Source organism: Coenobita brevimanus, chromosome 23, assembly GCF_032717465.1.
Source record: "Coenobita brevimanus isolate Jiangsu-jjx chromosome 23, ASM3271746v2, whole genome shotgun sequence".
NCBI lineage: Eukaryota > Metazoa > Arthropoda > Malacostraca > Decapoda > Coenobitidae > Coenobita > Coenobita brevimanus.
The window spans coordinates 14,458,119-14,468,493 of NC_136976.1; the positions used below are offsets into that span (position 1 = coordinate 14,458,119).

Consider the following 10,375-nt stretch of genomic DNA (forward strand, 5'->3'; position numbering starts at 1 on the left):
CAGTGAAGCAGAAAAGTCAAGAAAAGCATGGAATGGGCAGCATAAAATCCACAGAGTGAAATTAAACTCAAACAACATAGCAACCTAAAAACATGAAAAGCACCACAAGAAGAAGCAGACTAACAAACGCGCAACAAACTAGCAAAGACATAAAACAAACCCGAAGATAGGACTCAGTGGTAGCTCAGTCGGTAGAGAGGTGGCCTGCAGTCCTACCGGACCCAGGTTCAAATCCCCGCTTGGGCAGGGAACAATTTAACGATCTCTTCATATATTGCCAGACGCCATGTATCCCAGATGGGGTGGCCAAGGGCTTAGAGTTAATTGTTTTACAGGGAGGGGCACTAACCCTCCACCAACCCCATTTGACACTTAGGGATGCCAACAGCATCTGGTGTTCCCAGGCGGTCACCCATCCAAGTACTAACCAGACCCAACGTTGCTTAACTTCGCTGATCGAACGGGAAGCGGTGTACTTAACGATCTGAATTTAATAAAAACAGACTTTACTGATCAACCAGAGGACCCGCCGACATGTCGTAAAAATGCTCCCGCTAATACTAATAAACCAGTCCTGTATGAGGCAGCCCTAGCATGTATTCAATATGGACGGTGGGTGTTAGCGCCGAAGTGGTGACATGCAGAAGTGTATGGTATGTAGGAGGACTACTGGGCCTTGGGAGCAGCCTGTGAAGCCTATGCCCGGAGTCGGACACATAAAAAAAAAAAAAAAAAAAAAAACTAACCTATCTCTATCTATCTATATACCTAGGCTGCTTCCCCCAAGGAAAGGGAGGTAGCCGAGACAGGACGACTCACTCTCCATTTACTCATCCATTCAAACACATTCATTCGCATCTTAGCCCCAAAGGGGAGAACGGACAGATCCTCACCGCATCACACCGCACAAGGGTCAACTGCGCAATGCAAGCAGTGACATCCACAGCAGGGCCCGACAGCAGAACTGGTTTACCCCTGCCACATCATAACAGACCCATCCCCTTACCCGCACCTGACCTGACTAGCTGATCAGACCAAATGCGGGAGAATATCCCCTCAGGGCTGCGTCATCACTTATTCATTCACAATTTCTCTCCATTTATTTCTGTCACGCACAGCCACTCTTCCTTGCTCAACAGACATCCCTCTCGCATCCAGCGCTCTCTTCACACTGTCCATCCATCCTATTCGTGGTCTTCCTCTCAGTCTTACACCTCTCACATCAGATCTAGTTATCTTTTTCACCAATCGCTCATTATCCATTCTCTCCATATGCCCAAACCATTGCAACACCCTCTGCTCAACTCTACCAGCCATCTCCCGAACAACTCCAGTTCTCCTTCGCACTTCATCATTTCGCACTCGATCCATACGCGTCACTCCACACATACTCCTCAGACATCTCATCTCCATTACATTCAAACTTTTCCTCTCTGCTACACCCATATTCCATGTTTCAGCCCCATATAACGCAGTCGGTACCACAACACCCTCATACAGCCTTCTCTTTACATCCATTCTAAGCGAACGACATTTAAACACTTTTTTCATTCCTCCCAGCACCTTTCCTACTTCATTTATTCTAAACTTCACTTCTGCATCTATTCTTCCATCCACAGCAACATGTGACCCTAGATATTTAAAACAATCTACCTCCTCAAGCAACTCACCATTCAAAACTATATTCATCCCCCTACCATCTATCAACCTCGTACACTTCATCACTTTACTCTTATTCTCATTTACTTTCAATTTCCTCCTTTCACACACCCTTCCAAACTCCTCTACCAACTGTCTCAATCTCTCCTCTGAATCAGTCACCAGTGCAGTATCATCTGCAAACAGCAGCTGCTTCAGATTCCACTCTCCTCCATCAACATTTACCAGACTCAGACCACCTAAAACTCTTGCATTCACCTCCCTTACAACACCATCCATGTAAATATTAAACAACCAAGGCGACATCACACATCCCTGTCGCAGCCCCACTCTCACGGGAAACCAATCACTCACAGCATTTCCCACTCTTACACACGCTCTACTATTTACATAAAAACTTTTCACCCCTTTTAGTAACCTACCATCAAGTCCATACAATCTTAAAACAGTCCACAAAGCCTCCCTATCAATTCCATCATTCGCTTTCTCTAAATCCATAAATGCCCAAAACACATCCTTGCCTTTCGCTAAATACTTTTCACACACTTGTCTCACAGCAAACACCTGATCAACGCATCCCCTCCCTCTCCTAAAGCCACACTGCTCATCACTAATCACTCCCTCAGAAACAAAAAATCAAAATGCAATGAATATAAAAAACTGACAGCAACATCAAAGCCTAATCACACAACTTAGAGAAAAAAAAGTGGATGAACATAGAACAGAACTACGGAAAGACAGAAACATGACGACGGCCAGTTAAAAAAAAAAAAATGATGGACTGAGAGAAGAAATTTCTAAACATTTGAAAATGTTCTAATTATAATTGAGAAGAAAGTACATCACCGCCTGATCTTTCCAATATACCAGCCCATCCCAGCACCATGAGGCACTTAGGGACATTAAAAAATGTGTGTGTATATGTGTGTGTGTGTGTGTGTGTGTGTGTGTGTGTGTGTGTGTGTGTGTGTGTGTGTGTATACTAATGACTGTGAATGTAGCCATGAAAGTGTCTGTGTGTGGGTGGGGTGTGGAGGTTAGATGTTTGTATTCAAGGTGCCTATAATGCTGTGCAAGCTGGCATTTGGGTGGGTTTGTGGGAGTCTGTCTTGGTTGATGTCTGTTTGGATGGATGCATATGCTGTGCGTTAAAGTGTTTTCTGCTTATATGGGAGGCTGGGGACAATTGGTATAAGAGAGGTCTGCTAAGAGGCCGTAGGATCAATCTCTGCTGCTACGTGGAATACTTTTAAGATATGAACCTCTTCAACAAGTTGTTAGCTCCTGCATTTTGCAGACGATAAGAATTTCTAGACACTTTCCAAAACGGAAATGTTAAATACAATCTTCCATAACTCCAACCTCACCACCGAAACAATTCTTGCGTAATGTGAAAAGAGACATCAGTAGTAGGAAAAACGATGGTCCGAGCCCATCCTCCACGGGTGGGTTTAACTGGTGATTTTGTGTGCTGTTCAAGCGAAGTTGGGCGTGAGGATGTTTTAGTGTTCTGGTGATTTTTGGAGAAAGGTATTGTATAACGTCGTCAAGGACGGTAATATGGTGAGTTATTTGATGGTATTCAATAGACAGCGTGAGCCTAAACCCAGGTGGTGAGGTGCGGAGGGGTTATGGTGTGATGCTGAGCGTCGATGGACAGTGGTAGACAGGAAGCTGCTGTATGATATTTCTCTACTCCCCATTTGATTCTAATTTCACTGTATGGTCTGAGAAGGCGAGAACATAAGCCCTTCTTTGTACTGTGATATACAGTATATATATATTTTTAATTCTGCATATTACTAATGCCGGTGACGTCGTTCTTAAGTTTCTCTGACTGCCTACTGACATCAAAGACTAGAAGAGGATACAGTTTCTCATATCCAGTGAGATGGGACAGCCCTCTTTGTGGATAACGTGACATTATTAACTGATTAACATTTTATATGCGCTATTGAAGATATTCCGTTCGAAATCGAGGCCTTGATCCATTTCCCGGTATTCCTAATACTCAGGTAAACACTGGCGTGGGTAACGCTGCAGTAATTGAATTGAGCTGTATTTTGCTTTTGATCGTCCTTCTCATTCGTTTGATATCCTTGGGTAACATACATCGTTTTTTTTTGGCCCCGACTGTGGTATTTAACCTCCAGTCAAACTGTGTCTGTCTAGCACTGAAGTTAATGCTCTCACATTGTCTGTTGAGAAAACTATCTTCTGTTATTCTGTTAAGCATCAATTGCAGCTGGTGTTTGTCTGTACTAGATTTTTCGCCACTATGGCAAGGTTGAGCAACGAAGTCTGTATAATTTATGCTATTATCTTGATCGTTTTCTTGTTATCCCTGTATGCTTCTCTTTCCTTTTTTTTTTATATACCGGTACATGTTTTCACTTCCTCTATTATCCAAGTACGAGTATATCTCTCTCTAAGGCATGATTCTCCTCTCAGTCTTTTGTCATCCTTCCTCTGCACCTCCTGTCACTAATCACTTTGTTCTGTCCTGTCCCCTTTCATATGTTCACATGTTTCCTCCCCTTCTCCCTCCCCTTCTTTTACATACCTACTCTTCTTCCCTCACGCATAATTCATCTCCCGTTTCCGCTTAATTGGCACAATGCCATCTCAGTATCATGAAAGTTGCAACGCAGTAGTTTGTCCGCTTCTCCATATTTACTACAAGTATATCTGCAAGGCCGTAGATTAATGCCTTCCATCAGATGACGTCGTTGTTACTGTATTCTTACCATCCTATGATTGTTTTCTTCAGTTTAGAAAGAAACATTTTGACCTAGAACGGTTAATTATAGTCAAACCTTCATTAAGCACGTCGCCATTTGAGCTCACTCTATATCTGGATAAATTTACCAGGTAGTAGCAAGAATAAATGAAGATGTCTTATTACAGCAGAAGTTAGTCTGGTGAAATTATCATCATGCCAGTTTTTCCTCCGCCTACAATCACAACATTGTCTGCATCATATATCATTTCTCACAACGGCATATTCGAGAACCAGGAAATGGGATGAAAATTCCTGATCCTCTCATGCATTATGACGAAATTATGCCATAAGTTTTAGTCGCAATCGCAAAAGCAGGGAAGCTGTGCTCGAATACGAAGTTAAATTGCCTGCTTAATTCGATTCACTTTTTATTGCGACATTCAAGGCAAAATATTACAAGAAAAATATTACCACTTAGAGCACGATATCATTTCCTTTTTTTCTTTTTTTCTTTTTTTTTTATTACAGCGGAAAAGCTTAAACAAGGAGGGAGGTGAGAGTTCAATTAGCATATTAACATTCATTTGATACGAACTAATAGATAGATAGACAGACAAACAGATAGATAGATAGATAAACAGAGAGAGAGAGAGAGAGAGAGAGAGAGAGAGAGATGAAATGGAAAATAAACGTACACGACAGAATGGGAAGGAATTTAAATCGACAGTCATTGTGAACAATACTGGGAGTTAGTAGAGTGGAAGGTGTTATAGGTTATTTAAATTCATTTATAATATGAAGGTACACTGCAGTAAAAGTAGCTATTGCGTATGAGTGGAGAGCAATTCGAAGATAAGATGTAGAAAAAATAAAACCATGTTAAAGCACTACAAGATATTTACAGACATAGCACAGCCCCTTTAAAGCTCCAAAAGGAGAGGCAAAAAAACAGTAAAAGAAATTTTGGACCAAGAGAAACATTATCGTTCAAGTTATTACGTATGCCCAGAGGACATTTTCAGAAAATTCGTTTAGGTTAACAAAGAAATGAACATTAAAAATGATCGAGTTAACATTCATATATTTCCATAGGGTATAGTCCTTTACAGTGAATCAGAGGTGAAACTACAAGAAATGATAGCTGTTCTAAATAGGGAGAGTTCTTCACTTTAACACTATTACTGTGCAAAGATTATGTTAAGAGAGAAAGTGTGTTGCGCTCCTGTTACAACATAAAACGTTAGAAATATACATGAACTTTGATACTTTACTGTCTTTCCCTCCATTCAGATTTGCTTCCTTGTCACTATGCATCAATCACATACACTTACTTTTGAGAAGAGTGAAAACGACAACATTTCCAGGGGGGAGGCCGTGCGGGGAATGGGTCTTACGATAGTAGTTCTCTTTGCTTCAACTTGCTAATGGTTGGGCTCGAGTAAGACCAGGTGCGGCTTTAAGATATGGGAACCTATTTGGTAACTGTTAACAGACAATAAGAAGAAAAAAGGCCGTAGTGTGTGTGTGTGTGTGTGTGTGTGTGTGTGTGTGTGTGTGTGTGTGTGTGTGTGTGTGTGTGTGTGTGTGTTGTAATAATTATTGGTTCATTTATTCATTACTACCACTGGCTGAGTATGCAAGAGTCTTAGTAATCTTTGGTGGCAAGCACTATGCATCGTAATGTATACTGTAAGCCTTGGTAGTCTCCCCTCCCACTATGACATATGTCATTCTGAAAAATCCGTAAGAAATGGGCGAATATAATGAGCGAGCCTTTTGTACAGAGTGTGAGAGATTCATTCATGGGGTCGTGGCAGGAGAAGAGGAGTGGGAAGGTCTAGTAGGGCAGTGCGTGCTAGTGTGAGCTGAGCCAGGGCAGCCTCGTCTGGCCCAGGCTGGAGAGCCACCAACTCGCCCTTGCCACCGACTTCTTAGCTCGCTCGAACCCCAAAAGTTACCTACATTCAACACCTTCTACTTTCTCAGCACCTCAAGCTAGAGACCTAGAAATACTTGATATGGAGAGAAGAAGGATGGTTGAGTATTCTGATCTTTACTTGAATGTTGTAGGCGTTAAAGTTACTGTGCTATGTTGGGTTGAAAGACGGCAGCTTTGGGGGGAGAAAAAACTGCATATGAGTACAAGAAGGGCTCATCTCGCTAGACCCCCGTGCATTAAGAGTTAAAGCTAGGAATAAATATAACTACTTTGATGTAAAATTTTGACATTGGTACCCCAGCAAGAAAAGTTTAATTCCCATTCTAAACCTTCATCTTGCTACATGACGAATTCCAGCTATTGGAAACTCACGTTCGCCTTCTCAGTGAGAAAGAAATTAGTAGAGTTTAGAGGGAAAAACTATCAAACATAGCAGGGGAAGATCTGTAGCATCTGGGATGATTACGAAAAGAGCAACATGACCGTCACAGGTGCTGGGAGCTTGCGGACGGATATATGGTCAGAGTGAGTTAAACATGAATTTTTATATACTGCATTGTTTTGTTTTGTTTTTTAACGAAATGTGCATGTGATTACAAGTATTTTTAAGTTCATTTTTTAATGAAAATAAAAACATTTTCACGGTGGAATATTGTTTTAGTTTACGAGTACGTATAAAGCAAATACCGATTTCTGTTATCTTAATATTTAGTGCTTCCTGCAACAGTAACTGAATACTTATTATGTGAAGATATGAAATAACAGGTAACGAAGTAGCAGGTACGAAATGACACTGGTACGAATAGGCGCACTTACGGAACGTCTTAGTAGGAAATGACACGAGCACGATAACGACTGTAAGCTTTCTTATTCTCATCAATCCTCCCTCTCGTTCATCTTCCCACACGCCCTTACTGCTTGCAGATGAGAAAAAATCCAACCTCACCCATTTTCTCTTCTTCTGCTTCTAAGAATAACTTCTATTCCCTTAAAACTTCAACGCTTACCCTCATACCAGCAAACCCGTATCACGATCCACAACTAAAAAAAAAAAATCTCACCCTCCCCTTCCTCCTCAACTTCCAGTCATCAATTGTTATTTCTCTCAAACCACTCTCTCATTCCCCTCCCGAGGCCGATAAAGGCAAATAAAAAATAACATTAATTCACAGGGCTTTTCATTATCTTTTCTCCTCCCCTTACCCGCGTTCTCATCTACTACCTTTATTACCCTCACTTTTCCTCTTCCCTCATTTTCAGACGCTCCCCCCACCCCACGACGCCCCTCCACCCCATGACGCCCCCCCCCTCCTCCCACATCCTCCCAGAAGTTTTTCTCCCGTCATCCAACTTTCTTATTTTCCGGATCACCAGCTGTTAAGTTACATGAACCTCCCCTCATCCCCAGATTTTCGTATAGTGTTTCATTTTAAAAAATCCCTTCCCTTTCCGCTACTTATTACCACTCACCGAAATATCAACTGTTTCTCATATCCCGAAACAGCCCAACAACAACCCCTAACTTCAAAAAAAAAAAAAAAAAAAAACTTCCAGCCGTCATTTTCTTCCCTCCTCTCAAACTTCACCTTTATTTTCTATTCCCCTCGTCACCATACCCCTACTACGTAAAAAAAAGAAAAAATCTCTCAGACCTCGACGCTCCTCTCCTTCCCTCCCTCTGGTAATGACTATGGCCATTTCCCTTTTCGCCAGCCCCACGTTTCAAGGTCAGGACAGACTTGTCCTCGTTGGTGTGTCGTTTCTCTATTTGATTCCTCCTCTGCTCGTCTATGTTTTCATTTTGGTACAACTTTTTTTTAGGGGGATCTGCTTTATCAGGTTTCTGTTCCTATTCACGTCCTCTTTCTGTGTCGATTGCCTACCATACGTATTTAATGTCTCTGCCTGTGTTAGTGTCTGCGTTTGCGTCGGTCTGTGTCTGTATGTCTCATTGCCGCTTATTTCATTCCTCCTCTAATTATCTGTGATATAATTTCCTCCTTCATCTTAGAGAATCTGATTTGCCAATATTCTGCTACGCTTGTATATTCATTCATTCTGTGTGTCTGTGTCTGGGTCATTCTACTTTTGTGTATATCTGGGTGTGTGATCTCTTCCTGTCAATGTATTACCGTTCCTTTCTGTTTGTAATCCCCTCCTGCTTGCCCACGTTTACACATTCTCTTACATATATAAGACTGCTTTATCTGGCGCCTGCCTTTGTATATTCAGTCATTCAGGGTGTCTCTGTGTCTGTCTGCTCTTGCACATGTCTGCCTGTGTGTCTGCTTGTGAGCACAGTATATGTGTCTGGCTGCCACTCTGCCTGTCAGTCTCTGTTGCTGCTTGTCTGTCGGCCTTCCTGAAACATACCTCTCTCTCTCTCTCTCTCTCTCTCTCTCTCTCTCTCTCTCTCTCTCTCTCTCTGCTGCAGGTAATTATACAATCATCTGCTTTTGTGGTTAAAAACAACCCCCTCCCCTTATCTGGTTTGACAGTAATAATAATAATAATGAGTCATCATCCTCAGTTGTTTCAGTAAATCTATATCTTCTCTCCTAAATACAGAAGAGTGAACATCATTAACTTTCCTCCTCCCTATTCTGTAATTACTGTTAACCAGTTCTATTATCTTGTTAATGAATATATTCTCATCTAACCCTTTACACATGAGTCCTTTGAAACAATTGAAAATATTATTTAAAAATTCCTTAATTATACACAATGCGTCAACCAATATGTCTTATAAAAGGAATAAGAAATTGTAGGTTAAGCATTCGTAATTTTTTCTCCTTTTGTGTTAATCTTGTACTCGAAATATTAAAGATGTTAAATTCATTATAATGAACTTTGTGAACACCTAAACTTCCAAGCTTTTTGGCATATATATATATATATATATATATATATATATATATATATATATATATATATATATATATATATATATATATGTGTGTGTGTGTGTGTGTGTGAAAATAGTCACAGGAGAAACTAGAGAGGCACTCAGTGGAGCGTATCTCTCCTACAAGGACACCCTATTTTCCAAACCACTCTTCATAACGGGTTAGGTTTCCTCATCACTGATTAGGTTTCACAGAAAATGTTTTCCGGATCAAGCATCTGTAATACGATCTGGATCGGTCCCAAAAATTAACCTATTGTTTCCTAGGACATAGGCTAACCTATCTACCCACCGAATTCGGTCCAAATTTCTCTTTAAGTTTTTGAGTAATCCTGCGAACATACAAACAAACAAACAAACAGGGATGAAAACATGCTCTCCTTGTCGGAGGCTATGAAATCAGGGATAGTAAGTGCTTTCGTTTATTACATTTTTAGATATAGTGGCATAAAAGACCTCCACCCTCAGGTCTCCATTTCACTGTCTGAAGATGTAATATACGAACGTACACTCACGGTCACTCACAACTACCATCCCCTAAAATGACCAACATATTAGGGAGGGAGTGAAGCACTCGACACACGGATGTATTTACACTGTGAAGCGTTGGCAGCCGTGATGGATGATATACTGTAGTTGTCAGTTATACCTACAGGGATGTGGACATCGTTGTACTCGTATTTGTATTCATAATCCCTACAGCTATGTAATGTGGTGATATAAAATTAGTATGCGAGTTCCTTTTCATTAAGCATTAGTGGAAAACCATTAAAATGTCATACTGTGATGGTATTTCAAAGATTAATACCAAATCACTTGTGCCGTTTTATAATCCCCCAAACACCAGAGATATTTACTTTGATTATTGTCTACAGTTGGATACACAAACTATACCTTGGAGTCCAGTATCGTGAACTATATAACAGGGGTAATACTGGAAGGTCCTACATTCATCATCCTAGACAGATCAGTGCAAAGATCATAATTATGGATACGTTCGAGAAATTCATATGTGGAGAGAACTCAAAACATGGATGAAAATGACATACGTAGACCCTGTTGTTTGTATGCTTTATTATAATTTGTTGCAAAAGCTGTCTTATGAGAACAACACTACATGTAGGTTTCCAAAATGTTACACTTGACATTA

The 10,375-nt window shown here is 40.8% G+C and overlaps 1 pseudogene; it reads right to left on the reverse strand.

Moving 5' to 3' along the window:
- Positions 1-379: 379 nt before the first annotated feature.
- On the reverse strand, positions 380-501 carry LOC145393186 (5S ribosomal RNA; annotated as a pseudogene).
- Positions 502-10,375: the final 9,874 nt, after the last annotated feature.